This window comes from Ranitomeya imitator, chromosome 7, assembly GCF_032444005.1.
Source record: "Ranitomeya imitator isolate aRanImi1 chromosome 7, aRanImi1.pri, whole genome shotgun sequence".
Lineage (NCBI taxonomy): Eukaryota > Metazoa > Chordata > Amphibia > Anura > Dendrobatidae > Ranitomeya > Ranitomeya imitator.
Window position 1 is genome coordinate 72,676,671 of NC_091288.1, and position 16,591 is coordinate 72,693,261.

Here is a 16,591-nt window from a genome sequence, read left to right on the forward strand (position 1 = left end):
ATTGAGCGATGTCTTCACTGGTAACCAGGGTAAACATCGGGTTACTAAGCGCAGGGTCGCGCTTAGTAACCCGATACTTACCCTGGTTACCTAAAAAAAAAAAAAACACTACATACTTACATTCCGGTGTCCCTCGCAGTCAGCTTCCCGCACTGACTGTGAGCGCCGGCCGTAAAGCACAGCGGTGACGTCACCGCTGTGCTCTGCTTTACGGCCGGCCCTCACAGTCAGTGCGGGAAGCTGACGGCGAAGGACGCGACAGACACCGGAATGTAAGTATGTAGTGTTTTTTTTTTTTAGGTAACCAGGGTAAGTATCGGGTTACTAAGCGCGGCCCTGCGCTTAGTAACCCGATGTTTACCCTGGTTACCAGGGGACTTCGGCATCGTTGGTCGCTGGAGAGCTGTCTGTGTGACAGCTCTCCAGCGACCACACAGCGACGCTGCAGCGATCGGCATCGTTGTCTATAGCGCTGCAGCGTCGCTTAATGTGACGGTACCTTTAGACAAGGGAGCTTATCTCAGCAGCTGATCATTGTATGGATTCACGTACTATATCACCTCTATGTCATAGAATGCAGAAATAATATCTTCTTCAAGGCGAACATAAAACAGAAGGGTGAAACTGGGTGTATGAGTGCTCCCACAAAGGATTTAATAGATGATGTTATCCTCTACTTCACAGGAAGTCAGAGACTGACATCCTCTTTCAACAGGAGAGTTTGACTTCTTAAAGGGAGCCTGTCACCCCCCAGGGTGTTTTTAAGAAAAAAAGAGCCACCTTCAGCAGCACTAAGGCTGCAGTCTGTGAAGGTGGCTCTTCTGTTTGTGCTCCCTACTAACGCTGCAATATACAGTTCTATAATTTTTGAGGCGGAGGGAGATGGGGACAGCGGCAGAGACTAACTGCGCATGCGCCAGATTCCCAGTCCCGTAGTGTGAATGCATCAGAACACACTTTGGGGCGGGATCACTAGATCAGCTGATGTGACTTTCAGGGCAGCGCGCACGGCGCATGACAGAATAATGAGAGCACAGTACAGGCGCCGGGTACATGACTACAAACAGAGGAGGTGGCGCACGGCACACTGATGGGCTGGGAGGCGGCTGAGTCTGGGGAAAAAGACGTGCCCCCTGGACAGAACACAGGTATGACACAAAAATTATAAAACTTAATATTCCAGCGTCAGTAGGGAGCACAAACAGAAGAGCCACCTTCACAGAATTCAGCCTTAGTGCTGCAGAAGGTGGCTCTTTTACTTAAAAACACTCGGGGGAGGGTGACAGGTTCCCTTTAAAGCCACAGTCCAGCAGTTTTTTTTATTTCAGCGCTCTAGTGGTGTCACTAATGTAAGCTCCCTGACCCTAGTGTCATATAACCGTTGCCTTCATTTGTTCTCAGCGCCGCTCCAGTCATTTTCTCCAGGTTGTGACGGCTCCACTGTTTGCTGGACGAGCCAGAGGTCACAACTCAATATAAGTCTCTGAGAGCCAGAACGAGGTTCTCATAGACTTACACTGAGGGTGTGTGAGAGTTACCACTGGCTTCCGATAAGTCAGAAATTGCAGTTACAAAGTGACAGCAGGGGATCGGAGTGGCACTGGGAAGAGGTGAAGATGGCGGCTGGTGCGTATAATACTAGAGTCAGGAGTATGATAAAAAGTTGTCCGATTAGTGGACAACATCTTTAAGCATTGATCATTAACAGAGGGCTATTTGTAAGACAGAATTAACTTGAATTCTCAACTTAAAGTCAAATTGTCTCTTCAGAGAGGAAGAGGACTAGGACTCTAGTGCCACCTATTGGAAGTAGCAATGCTAACAGTCAATGTCGACTCTTTAACGAGCCTTGTCACATGACTTAGGATAATAGCAAAACCAGAATCTCAATTTGCAGACACTGTGTTTCGGGGTACTGCCCCTCGTCAGTGCAAAGTGGAGATCTGGGCTGATTGAGAGGCGTCTGACCGGGATCCAAGAAGTATCGCTTCTCCTTGCGGAGAGTGACATGATAAGCATGTCGAGGTGAGGAGACGTAAAGCCGCAATGCTCCTCTGGGAAATATGCAAATTGTCTCTTCAGAGTGGAAGAGGACTAGAACTCTAGTGCCACCTATTGGAAGTAGCAATCCTAACAGTCAATGTCGACTTTTTAGCGAACCTTGTCACATGACTTAGGATAATAGCCAAACCAGAATCTCAATTTGGAGACACTGTGTTTCAGGGTACTGCCCCACGACATTGACTGTTAGGATTGCTACTTCCAATAGGAGGCACTAGAGTTCTAGTCCTCTTCATCTCTGAAGAGACAATTTGCATATTTCCCAGAGGAGCATTGCGGCTTTAAGTCTCCTCACCTCGACATGCTTATCATGTCACTCTCCGCAAGGAGAAACGATACTTCTTGGATCCCGGTCAGACGCCTCTCAATCAGCCAAACCAGATCTCCACTTTGCACTGACGAGGGGCAGTACCCTGAAACACAGTGTCTGCAAATTGAGATTCTGGTTTGGCTATTATCCAAAGTCATGTGACAAGGCTCGTTAAAGAGTCGACATTGACTGTTAGGATTGCTACTTCCAATAGGTGGCACTAGAGTTCTAGTCCTCTTCCTCTCTGAAGAGACAATTTGCATATTTCCCAGAGGAGCATTGCGGCTTTAAGTTTCCTCACCTCGACATGCTTATCATGTCACTCTCCGCAAGGAGATACAATACTTCTTGGATCACAACTTTTTTTAAACAAAATTATGAAATATTTTAATTAAATGACAACGAATAATGGAGTAACATTAAACATTGCTGTCATTGCAAGTCTGTGTTGCATTTTGGCATTTAAATTACACGATTTTTTTTTAAAGTGGACACAACTCTACGACTACATAGCGTCAGGCCCGCTAATGAAAAGAGGTTCTGGCAATGCTGCGGGTATAACTATCTCAGGGTCAGCAACCAGCAGCAATCATCTATGTATAGTATATGGGCTTTTTCACGATCAATGTTTTAAGTAAAATATAAAACTTCCAAACAAATTCCTGCAATAATCTAGAAAAAAAAACAAATCGGTGACATGCAGCCATGCATTATGTCTGGTATTATTAAGTGTGGATAACCATGAGGCGTGTCTGGCCAAAAATATTTACAGAATGAAGGAGTGGGTTTTACTAGGTGTATACAATCTCTACATACAATACAAAAGCTAAGGTGACATGTATGTCTGCAATGCTTCATTAAAGAGAGCCTCGCCCCATTTCTTGGCTTTCACGAAAAAACAGCTCCACCCTTTGGCTGGTGACATCACCGAGCTTTATGACAGACGGAATGTTTTTTGTTTTTGTTGCAGAAACAATTAGCTTTGTTGCCTAAACACTTTAAACAATACACATTTTGGCTTTAATCTTTATCTGCATTCCTTGGCTACAATGCAGTAGCATCACTTCACAAAAACTAATGAGCACAAATGGACGATCTCCTTCCAAAACTAATGATTTTCCGCCTTTACCTTTCTTCTTCTAATAAATATCTTTGCATCCTCATTAATTGCGACCCAGCGAGCCCCGTGGCACCTGCATTTTTCGCACAGCTTGGGAGATATTTACGTGAGCACAGTAGGAAAACCAACTCAGCAAGATTCACATCATCTTTCAAGTTTACGTATACTGTCTCTGATAATAGAGGCTGAAACACGGGCGAAGAAGCGCAATGAGACAATGTGCCACCAACAAGATGCCACCTTCTGCTTATTAACTCCTCCGTTCTGAGGGGCAGATTTGTAGCGCTAGGGAATGTGTGCAATCTGGTTCCTATGCACTTTGAAGAACATTAGAGAAGAGGTTTTTTATCAAGCACATGGAAGATTCAAGGACAGATTTCAGAATGCTTGGAAATAGAAAAAAATTATATCTGTTTATCTATTATGCCGAAAAGCCTCTAAAAGGAAAGAAACTTGTTACCCTTGATACATAGTTGGAAGCAATATGGTGGTTTTCAAAGTCAGACGGATGCTCTCAAGTGCAACTTTATACACAAGGATCTGAGCCATCGATCTTAATAAGATTCAGATCACTGATCCCAATGCCTGAATACCTCTGTTATTCAGATAAACTGCAGTTTGGGCATTGGCTGCCGCACTGAAAGCACATTAGGCTTCTCTTATGTTCTCCTTGAACTTCATTTTGCAGTATATCTACTATATAATTGTCTAAGGGTCACTTCCGTCTTTCTGTCTGTCTGTCTTTCTGTCTGTCACGGATATTCATTGGTCGCGGCCTCTGTCTGTCATGGAAATCCAAGTCGCTGATTGGTCGTGGCAATGGTCATGGGCGTTTTGCCACGAACAATCAGTGACAGCCATAGTCTGGCAGCGAAATGGCCGCTGCTTTAGTGCCCTGCAGTCAGTGCTGAGCGCTCACACAGGGTTAATGCCAGTGTTAACGGACCGCGGTGTAACGCACTCCGTTACCGCAGCTATTAACCCTGTGTGACCAACTTTTTACTATTGATGTTGCGTATGCAGCATCAATAGTAAAAAGATCTAATGTTACAAATAATAATAATAATTAAAAAAAAGGTTATTCTCACCCTCCGACGTGGTGCGCTGTCCTCGGCAGTGCAAGCGGCAGGTTCCAGGTCCAAGGATGCTATGCGAGAAGGACCTGCCATGACGTCACGGTCATGTGACCGTGACATCATCACAGGCACTGCGCTCATACCAACCCTAGGACCGGAAGCTGCCGCGTGCAGCGCACACAGGCGCCAGGACTTCAAGGGCCCTTCGGAAGGTGAGTATATGTTTAGTTTTTATTTTATGTCTTTTTTTAACCATTCATATAGTTCCCACATTGCTATATACTACGTGGGCTGTGTTACATACTGCGTGGGCTCTGTTATATACTACATCTCTGTGCTATATACTATGTAGCTGGGCAATATACAACATGACTGTGCAATATACAACGTGACTGTCCAATATACTACGTGGCTGTGCAATATACTACGTGCTCTGTGTTATTTACTACGTCGACTGTGCAATATACTACGTGGCTCTGTTATATACTACGTGGCTGTGCAATATACTACGTAGCTATGCAATATACTACGTGGCTATGTTATATACTATGTGGCTCTGCTATATACTACGTCGCTGACCAATATACTACATAACTGTACAATACACTACGTAGCTTTGCAATACATTATGTGACTGACTGACTGTGTTATATACTACGTGGCTGTGCAGTATACTATGTGCCTGTGCAATATACTACGTGGCTCTACAATATACTACGTGGCTATCTTATATACTACGTGGCTCTGCTATATACTACATGGCTGACCAATAAACTACATACCTGTGCAATACACTACATGGCTATGTTATATACTACGTGGCTGTGTTATATACTGCGTAGCTCTGCTATATACTACGTACGCTGTGTTACATACTACGTAGCTCTTTTATATACTACGTAGCTATGTTATATACTATGTCGGTTGTGTTATATACTACGTCACTGTGCAATATAGTACGTAGCCTGTGCTGTATACTACCTACATATTCTAGAATACCCGATACGTTAGAATCGGGCCACCATGTAGTGTGTATATACGCAGTTAGGTCCAGAAATATTTGGATAGCGCCACAAGTTTTGTCATTTTAGCTGTTTACTAAAACATTTTCAATATACAGTTATATAATCAATAAGGGGCTTAAAGTGCGGACTCTCAGCTTTAATTTGAGGTTATTTACATCTTAACTGGAGTAAGGGTTTAGGATTTACAGCTCTTTAATATGTAGCTGCCTCTTTTTCAAGGTATCAAAAGTAAATGGACAATTGTTTCAAAAGCTCTTCAATTTGCTTCTCCCGCGTTAATCCATCATGAGTTAAGCAGGTAAAAGGTCTGGAGCAGTTCCAGGTGTGGCATTTGCATTTGGAAATTGTTGCTGTGAACCCACTAAATGTGGTCAAGCTCTCAATAGAAGTGAAACAGACCAGATCAGGCTGAAAAATGAATAAACCCATTAGAGAGATGGCTGAAATATTTAAAGAGATCAAATCAACAGTTTGGTACATTTTGCAAAAAGCAGCCAAATGAATTGTGAAGTGTACAAGGCAATGCTTTCTGCTCAGAGTCAATCAAATGCAGCAAGGTTGACGGTGCTTCACAGTGCGGATGGAAAATTACCTAAAACACACTGCGAGTTGTTTTTTTGGGGGGGGGGTTTAAACAGAGAATTGGAATATTCTGCAATGTCTGAGTCTATCACCAGATCTCAAGCACATCAAGCAGAACTTCACATGCTTAAGACAAAATTTTAAAAAGTTGTCCAGTACTTTTTCTCATACCCCTCGCTTGGCCCCCATAAAATACTAATGCTTATACTCACCTCCCGTGCTGGCGTCGTTCACGCAGTGCTGGCACTCGCTCTCCCAGAACTCCCGGGCTGTTGTGGTAACACGTGACGCTGGCACCCAATCAGCATCGGCGTCACTGATCCTGCCTCCTGTCAAATTAAGCAGGAAGAGGAAGTCCGAGATCAGCTGCAGCCAGGACTTCCTCTTCATGGTCCATTTGTCCGAAGGCGTGGACAGTGACGCCGGCTCTGATTGGGCACCGGAGTCATGTGTCACAAGAGCTTCGGGAGAGCCAGTGCCCACACTGTGGAAACAGGAGGTGAGTATAGGCATTATTCTTTTATTGGGGCCAAACATTTTGATGAAGAAGGGGCTCTCCTAGTAGAGGACAACCCTTTTAAGGAGGAAAGACCCACAAACAAGCAACAACTGAAGTCACCTGCAGTAATAGCCTGGCAAAGCATCACAAAGGAGGAAACCTAGCATTGGGTGATGTCCATGGCTTCCAGATTTCAGGCAGTCATTGCCTGCCAAGGATTCTCTGCAAAGTATTGAAAGGGAACATTTTATTTAAGGTAAACTTAATTTGTTCAATTTCTTTTGACCCTGAAATGAGGAGGCTTTGCAGAAAAATAGCGATTAAGTGACTAACAATCGTCTATTTACACGCCAATTGGTGGTAGTTGGTCGATTCTGGCCTGTTTATACAGTCTGATGAACAATGATGGAGATATAATGATGGCCAATGCCATCACTCTGTCACAGGCAGTACCATGCTATCGGCAGCATATATACTGTTTACACCAGAGCATGTGCAGCCAGTAATAATGATTTTTAGATTTGTATGCATGTGTAAAGATCAAAGCACCCAGCGAAAAAGCATTTTGCTAATTTTTGGGATGATTGCCGATCTGTTTGGATCTGCTGATATAAAGGAACAAGTGTTGCTGCAAACTCTTGTTCGCCATTTTCTGAAAATATGCTAAAGTGCTCATTGCATTCACACCGATCCCGAACTCAGACCCTGGGCCTGTATTCATTCCCATTAAACGTATAAGATGCTCCAATACAACTATATTAGGTTGGGTGCAGACAAGAGTATATTCTCTCATCCGAGAGAATCGGGACGATTATGCTAACCACGCTCTGAACAGAGTTTGCTCAGAGTGTGATCAGTGTGATCCGATTTCCTTGGATGAGGAGAGATGTAAAAAAAAAATTCTTCATCGTCTCCGTTCTGTGAATCCGTGAAAATCAAACTGCACTCGGATGTCATCCGAGTGCAGTCAAATGCTTTCCACAGACTCATTGACGTACATGGACGAGTGCGATCTGATAATCAGATCAAATTCGGACATACTGCAATTTTTTCTTCGTACTTGCTTGGTGCAAAGGAAAAAAATGGACATAGGCACAGCCCCATAGAATAACATTGGTCCGAGGGCGATCCTATGTTTTTTCGGATCGCACTCAGAGACCAAAAATAAGTATGTCTGCAGGAGTCCTAAGTATGTGCAATCACACCAAGTAAGAAGCTCTTCAAACTGCCAAATGGTAGCCCAAATATTAACAAAGGTGGTGGTTCTCTACCCCTCAGCCTTTGTGGTGGGCTTCCATTCAGCAATGGTATTTGTTCCTTCAGGACCACGGAGTAAGTACAACAATAACTAATAATATGTCTGTCGGGATTAATATAGAGGAAGGGTTCCATTAGTGGGAAAGATTGTATCAGTGAATAACATTGTATTGTAGAAGACATCTCAGCTCTCAGTTAGTAAATAAATGTATTCCGTTTTATATAACAATTCTAGAGAGTAATTGTTTCTTAGAAGCCGGTGCTGCATCATTCCTCGGTCCTTCCTACTAGAATTGGAAGAACAAATTGACAATTTAGGGTCGGAGGTGCGTCGTTACAGTCTGACACTGACCAATCAATGATGAATGAGAGCCGTCCCCTTCTGACAAGTAAAATCCTAACAGCCAGTTGTTAATTTCTTCATTCATTTCATAAGGGTCTGTTCACACAGTGCTTTTTTGTATAAAAAGCACAGATTTTCGGCAAGAATAACGCTGTGTACATTACATGCTTTTTTCTTGCTTTATTATTGGTAAAAAAAAACAGCAAAAACGAAGGAAGAATCGACAATCTGCATTTTAAAAAAACGCACCGCAGCTCAAAAAAACGGAATAAGAAAAAATGGTGAGATTTTAGAAACCTGGTTTATTTTTCTGCTACTGTATAACATGGCATTTTTTCCGCACTAAGATGCATGGGAAAATCACAGCGAAAATGCAATGTGAGAACACGCGCTAAAAGAGGAACAGCACAACACAGTTACATACTAACATGATCCAACATAATAGCCCCATCATCTACACACTACTTAGTCCATGACTGATCCAGCTTTGTCGGAGTCCCTGGAGGACCTTTACCCAATATGCTAAGGTACTGCTACTAAAAAGGCCCCAGTGCCATCATAGGGTGTCATTCTCCATCACGTCACATGACATAGAAATATATTATAGCACAGAGATATAGATTAGTGTGGACTGACGACTTTATTCCAATGTGACGTTTTCGTATCAGAACAGTGCAAAATGTCAAATCACAGTGACCCTGTACTCATCAGATCGTCTACCCAAAGCCAGCAAATGGCCATATAACGTCTCCATAACAAAGCGATATAGCCTAACATTGCAGATATCGTGAGCAGTCCTGACACAGCGTCACACAACGGCTCAGTCTGAACTCGGAGACATATCACAGTGGTAGAAGCAGCAATCTCCTCTGGAAATCAGATGACAGAATCACTTCCTATCGCTCCATAGGTACAAGACAGGGATCAAAGTGAATTCAATGTCTAAGACAAGTAATCAATTCTGGCAGCGAGCAGTCACAAAGGCGCTGCGCTCTCATCAGGACAAGTGGTAGACAGCGCGGTAATGAGATCATATCTTCAAGTCACAGACACAGATCAGCCCAGAGCAGCTTTTTCTACGATTTACTGATGTAACAAATGCAGGCAGTCGCTGCAATAAACCTATTACATGGAATATATCGGAAATTTAGTGAGAAAATGCCTACTATACGTTTATATATTTACTAGATGGTGGCCCGATTCTAACGCATCGGGTATTCTAGAATATGCATGTCCACGTAGTATATTGCACAGCCACGTAGTATATTGGCCAGCCACATAGTATATTGGCCAGCCACGTAGTATATTGCCCAACCACGTAGTATATTGCCCAACCACGCAGTATATTGCCCAACCAAGTAGCATATTGCCCAGTCACGTAGTATCTTGCCCAACCACATAGTATATTGCCCAGCCACGCAGTACATTGCCCAACCACGTAGCATATTGCCCAGTCACGTAGTATCTTGCCCAACCACATAGTATATTGCCCAGCCACGTAGTATATTGCCCAGCCACGTAGTATATTGCCCAGTGACATAGTATATTGCCCAACCACGTAGCATATTGCCCAGTCACGTAGTATATTGCCCAACCACATGGTATATTGCCCAGCCACGTAGTATATTGCCCAGCCACGTAGTATATTGCCCAGCCACGTAGTATATTGCCCAGTCACGTAGTATATTGCCCAGTCACGTAGTATATTGCCCAGTGACATAGTATATTGCCCAGTTACGTAGTATATTGCCCAGTCACGTAGTATATTGCCCAGTCACGTAGTATATTGCCCAGTCACGTAGTATATTGCCCAGCCACGTAGTATATTGCCCAGTCACGTAGTATATTGCCCAGCCACGTAGTATATTGCCCAGTCACGTAGTATATTGCCCAGTCACGTAGTATATTGCCCAGCCACGTAGTATATTGCCCAGTCACGTAGTATATTGCCCAGCCACGTAGTATATTGCCCAGTGACATAGTATATTGCCCAGCCACGTAGTATATTGCCCAGTCACGTAGTATATTGCCCAGCCACGTAGTATATTACCCAGTCACGTAGTATATTGCCCAGTCACGTAGTATATTGCCCAGTCACGTAGTATATTGCCCAGCCACATAGTATATTGCTCACCCACGTAGCATATTGCCCAGTCACGTAGTATATTGCCCAGTCATGTAGTATATTGCCCAGTGACATAGTATATTGCCCAGAGACGTAGTATATTGCCCAGCCACGTATTATATTGCCCAGTCACGTAGTATATTGCCCAGTGACATAGTATATTGCCCAGCTACGTAGTATATTGCCCAGTGACGTAGTATATTGCCCAGCCACACAGTATATTGCCCACTCACGTAGCATATTGCCCAGTCACGTAGTATATTGCCCAGTCACGTAGTATATTGCTCAGCCACGTAGTATATTACCCAGTCACGTAGTATATTGCCCAGTCACGTAGTATATTGCCCAGTCACGTAGTATATTGCCCAGTCACGTAGTATATTGCCCAGCTACGTAGTATATTGCCCAGTCACGTAGTATATTGCCCAGCCACGTAGTATATTACCCAGTCACGTAGTATATTGCCCAGTCACGTAGTATATTGCCCAGTCATGTAGTATATTGCCCAGTGACGTAGTATATTGCCCAGCCACATAGTATATTGCCCAGCCACATAGTATATTGCTCACCCACGTAGCATATTGCCCAGTCACGTAGTATATTGCCCAGTCATGTAGTATATTGCCCAGTGACATAGTATATTGCCCAGTGATGTAGTATATTGCCCAGTCACGTAGTATATTGCCCAGCTACGAAGTATATTGCCTAGCCACGTAGTATACAGCACAGAGCCACGTAGTATATAGAACAGAGCCATGTAGTATACAGCACAGGCACCTTCCGAGTGCCCCTTGTAGTCCTGTCGCCTGTGTGCGGTGCACGCGGCAGCTTCCGGTCCCAGGATTGGTATGACCGCAGGACCTGTGATGACGTCGCGGTCACATAACCGTGACGTCATGGCAGGTCCTTCTCGCATAGCATCCTTAGCAACGGAACCTGCCGCTTGCACTGCCGAGGACACCGCGCCACGTCGGAGGGTGATAATAACCTTTTTTTTTATTATTCTTATTTGTAACATTAGATCTTTTTACTATTGATGCTGCATATGCAGCATCAATAGTAAAAAGTTGGTCACACAGGGTTAATAGCTGCGTAACCGGAGTGCATTACACTGCGCTCCGGTAACGCTGGCATTAACCCTGTGTGAGCGCTGACTGGAAGAATGGAGGGGAGTATGGAGCGGGCACTCTCTGCGGGGAGGAAAGAGTGGCCATATTGCTGCCTGACTGTGGCCGTCGCTGATTGGTCGTGGCAATGGTTGTGGGCGTTTTGCCACGACCAATCAGCGACTTGGATTCCGTGACAGATAGAGGCCGCGACCAATGAATATCCGTGACAGACAGACAAAAAGACAAAAAGACAGACAGAAGGACAGACAGAAAGACGGAAGTGACCCTTAGACAATTATATAGTAGATTGGGTCCTAAGGTGTACATCTAATTGTCTACCTGCCGTTATCCAAATCAATCCTGAGCTGGAATTTATAGGGGTTGTCCACTACTCGGATAACCCCTTCTCAATCACTATATTTCTTTCTAGTAAAAAAATAACACATATACACACCTATAACACCTATGCACACCTATACACCTCCAGTGCAGGCACGGTTCCAAAGGTGTCGGCTCTAACTGTGTTTCCCAGGGATTGCCTGAGACTGTTATGTCACGCAATCCCTGAAACCAATCAATGCTGGCTTCACTCTCCCTGCCTTCAAACAAGACAAATCAGACATCCAGAGGAAGTAAGAACCGCTGCTGCTCTCTCACTTCCTCCAGATGTCAATTACATCCGAAGGAGAGTGAAGCCAGAGCTGACTGGATACAGGGATTGCGTGACATAACAGTGTCATGCAATCCCTGGGAAAGACACTGCAGATACCGCTGGAACAGCACCGCCACAGGAGGTGAGTATAGGTGTTATTATTTCCCTGGAGGAAACATAGGGATTTAAAAGGGATTGTCTGAGTAGTGGACAGCCCCTTTAAACATGTAAAATATTAAGGGCTCTCCTACATGTCTAATTTGGGCTTCCCAATTACCTGTAGAAAGAAATACTCCCTGTTCTGGGTCCTGTAATGGTATGGATTTTTTTTTCATACAGATGACATATTATGACATCATGAGGAAGTAGGTATGATGTCCCCCTCAAAAATCTACGTAATGTTTATGGTGGGAAATGGTGGATGGTAGAGAAGTTGTCAGAAAAGAGACCCAGAGCACATATAGGATGTTCTCATAAAGCTATATTAGGCTATGTTCACATGCAGCATTTTTGCAGCTTTTTTATGCAAATAACAAATGTTATGAATGTCAGAAATCTCACGCGCAATTTTTTTGTCCTGACTCAATTCAGAATAGCAACGTTTTTTAAAATCTCCAGCTCGTCAATTCTTTCAGCGCTTCTGCAGCATTTTTTTTTATCCATAGAAAGCAAAAAGGCAGAGCAAAACCGCTGGAAAAAAAAAACACAGCGAAAAGGTTTTGCTGTGCTTTTGCAGTGCTTTTTTTTATGAGTTTTTGGTTAACAAAGCTAGCTTTATTAAAAGTGTACTGTAGAAAAATGTGTAATGTGAACCAAAAATAATAAAGCTAAAAAACAATGCAGAAACGCAGCAAACCTGCTTTGTGAACGCAGCGTTTTTACTGTCAAGAGAGGACGTTTTGCTTCCAGAAAAAAAAACATTGCAAAAATGCTGCATGTGCACATAGCCTTAGTGTGTGAAATCAATTAAACCGCCCTACAACATGTAAAATGAGGGACCAATGAAGCATATTATCACTAATGGTGGCGGATATCTTTCCTTTTACCTTTGTTTCACCTTTGACTTTCAGACCAACAGTTTGGTTCTTTCAGACGATTAATTGATGACTGTACTCGTGCTTATTAGACAATCAATTATTTACAATTACTTATTACACAAATATCACTCCCAATTTTCAGCCACTAGGAGTCTTCCTGAAGAAGTTGGCGTACACTGCCTGTTGTCAAGTGTAATCCATATCTATCAGCAAAGACTCCGAATGACAGGAAGTCAGGACAAGTCTTTGTCTCTTTATCCTTTTCTCTCATGTTTCAAAACTGCAGACAAACATAACAGAAAGGCAGGCCTCAAAGGTGTTGTCCCCTTCCAAAAAAACATTTTCCTATAGACTTTGCTATCTGTAAGTAAAACAGCCTGAGCTTTACTTACCCTCCTGGGGTCCCGAACTGTGTCTCCACTGCTGTCCTGGTGTCTATTGATCGGCTGTAGAGGTGACGCCACGTTGACAGTGCTGCCGCCAAATACAGAGCTCAGGGGCCAAAGCAGTCAACATCAGAAGAACAACTGAACTCAGAGATTGCATGCAATGCTCTTAAGCCAAACAACAGAGACTAAGGCAGCAGCAGAGTCACAGACCTGGACCAGGTGAGGGCGAGTAAAGCATTGTTTGTTTTTATACAGATAGCTGAGTCTATGGGAAAACAACGTTTTTATGAAAGGGAATTTCCTTTTAGATTAATGCCTGGCAATTCATTGGACAACGGTAGCAGCAATGCAGTCCCAGGAAGTGAGGTATATAATGTTCCGGGGCCTATTGTGCTGGCAGAATCAGGGTCGCAGGACTATGTTTTAGTATATGCCTTGTGTGTCACTAATATCACTGTATTAGCGGGCTATCCTGTGATCAATGAAGGGAGTCACTGTGGATTACTTACTTTCATTAGTTGGGGTTGCTTCAAAATGTTTCATCAGCTTGATTTTCATCTAATGAATACATTAAATTGTCCTAATTTTTTATTATTTATAACAATAGAAAGCTTCTCGGAGAGCTTACCAGGGTTCAATCAGGCATCCAGCGCTGAGACCAGGAGAGTTGTCTGAAACCAGAGAACAAACAATGCAGTCGTCATTATTCACACATCAGAAACATAGCAGAATTCCTCCTTTTGTATTTAGGGAGGCGAGTGATACCCCAGGGACAATAAAGGGGACAAAACTGCAATGCTGAGAATGATCAAACATAAAGCAGTACTAATCTCTGTAAGCTCCAATTAACAATTATTAGATGAAAACAATCCATAGATGCATAGATATTTTCTGTCTGCTGCTTTATTACGAGATGGAACTGGAAGAACATAGACGTGGTGCATGGTCCTAAAAGAGACGTGGTGCAAGGTCCTAACAGACGTGCTGCATGGTACTAACACAGATGTGGTGCAAGGTCCTAACATAGACGTGGTGCATGGTCCTAACATAGACGTGGTGCAAGGTCCTAACATAGACGTGGTGCAAGGTCCTAACATAGACGTGGTGTATGGTCCTAACACAGACGTGGAGCATGGTCCTAACATAGACGTGGTGCATGGTACTAACATAGACGTGGTGTATGGTCCTAACATAGACGTGCTGCATGGTCCAAACATAGACGTGGTGTATGGTCTTAACACAGACGTGGAGCATGGTCCTAACATAGACGTGGTGCAAGGTCCTAACATAGACGTGGTGCATGGTACTAACATAGACGTGCTGCATGGTCCTAACATAGACGTGGTGTATGGTTCAAACATAGACGTGGAGCATGGTCCTAACATAGACGCGGTGCATGGTCCTAATATAGACGTGGTGCATGGTCCTAACATAGATGTGCTGCATGGTCCTAACAAAGACGTGGAGCATACTCCTAACATAGACGTGGAGCATGGTCCAAACATAGACATGGTGTATGGTCCTAACACAGACGTGGAGCATGGTCCTAACATAGAGGTGGTGCATGGTCCTAACATAGACGAGGAGCATGGTCCTAACATAGAAGTGGTGCATGGTCCTAACATAGACATGTAGCATGGTCCTAACATAGACGTGGTGCATGGTCCTAACATAGATGTGGTGCATAATCCTAACATAGACGTGGTGCATGGTCCTAACATACACGTGGTGAATGGTCCTAACATAGACATGGTGAATGGTCCTAACATAGACGTTGTGCATGGTCCTAACATACGGTAGATGTGGTGCATAGTCCTAACATAGACAAGGTGCATGGTCCTAACATAGATGTGGTGCATAGTCCTAACATAGAGGTGAAGCATGGTCTTAACATAGACATGGTGAATGGTCCTAACATAGACGTGGTGCATGGTCTTAACATAGACGTGGTGAATGGTCCTAAAATAGACGTGGTGCATGGTCCTAACATAGACATGGTGCATGGTCCTAACATAGACATGGTGCATGGTCCTAACATAGACGTGGTGAATGGTCCTAACATAGACGTGGTGCATGGTCCTAACATAGACATGGTGCATGGTCCTAACATAGACATGGTGCATGGTCCTAACATAGACGTGGTGAATGGTCCTAACATAGACGTGGTGCATGGTCCTAACATACGGTAGATGTGGTGCATAGTCCTAACATAGAGGTGGTGCATGGTCCTAACACAGACAAGGTGCATGGTCCCAACATAGATGTGGCGCATAGTCCTAACATAGAGGTGAAGCATGGTCTTAACATAGACGTGGTGCATGGTCCTAACATAGACGTGGATCATGGTCCTAACATAGAGGTGGTGCATGGTCGTAACATAAACGTGGTGCATGGTTCTCTATTTTCTGACACCACTCTCGGAAGTTGCAGATGGCACCAGGAATCATAGAAAGTATAAAGATATGTGGATCCTAGAAGGAACATCACTTATGGTCCTTCTGAATTACAATTTTCACTAGGCCGACTGCATAGATTAAATAGATCTCCTGAGGCTGGAGTCACACTAGCGAGTTTTACGGACGTATGAGTGCAGAAAATACATCCGTAAAACACGCCTAACAAACGTCCCAATTATTCTCTATGTCCCTGCTGCTATCTGCCGTATTTTACTGATGAGTATTATACGGCTTTCTACGGCCGTAGAATATCGCAGCATGCTGCGTTTGTCACCATATTGCACAAAAAAAAACGCCAATGAAAGTCTATGGAAGCCAGAAAAATACGGATTACACACGGACCAGCAGTGTGACTTGCGAGAAATACGCAGCGGTGTTAGAGAGAAAAGCCGGCAATTCAGTGCGGTGTACAGTAAAATCACACTGACAGCTTACAGTAGAATAGGTAGAATAAATGTGTACACATAGAATAGGTATATATATATATATATATATGTGTCAGTGAGACACATCTATATATATAATTGTCTAAGGGTTTTTCCGTCTGTCT

At 43.7% G+C, this 16,591-nt stretch overlaps 1 protein-coding gene across 25 annotated transcripts in view; it reads right to left on the reverse strand.

Moving 5' to 3' along the window:
- The window catches only part of MAP2 (microtubule associated protein 2), a 323,896-nt gene that overhangs the window by 255,522 nt on the left and 51,783 nt on the right, over positions 1-16,591 (reverse strand). For all 25 annotated transcript variants that reach the window (XM_069733503.1, XM_069733495.1, XM_069733482.1 and 22 more), the window contains exon 2: positions 14,214-14,256. The gene's annotated coding sequence lies outside the window, so the exon portion shown is untranslated. The remainder of the gene's footprint in view (positions 1-14,213; positions 14,257-16,591) is intronic.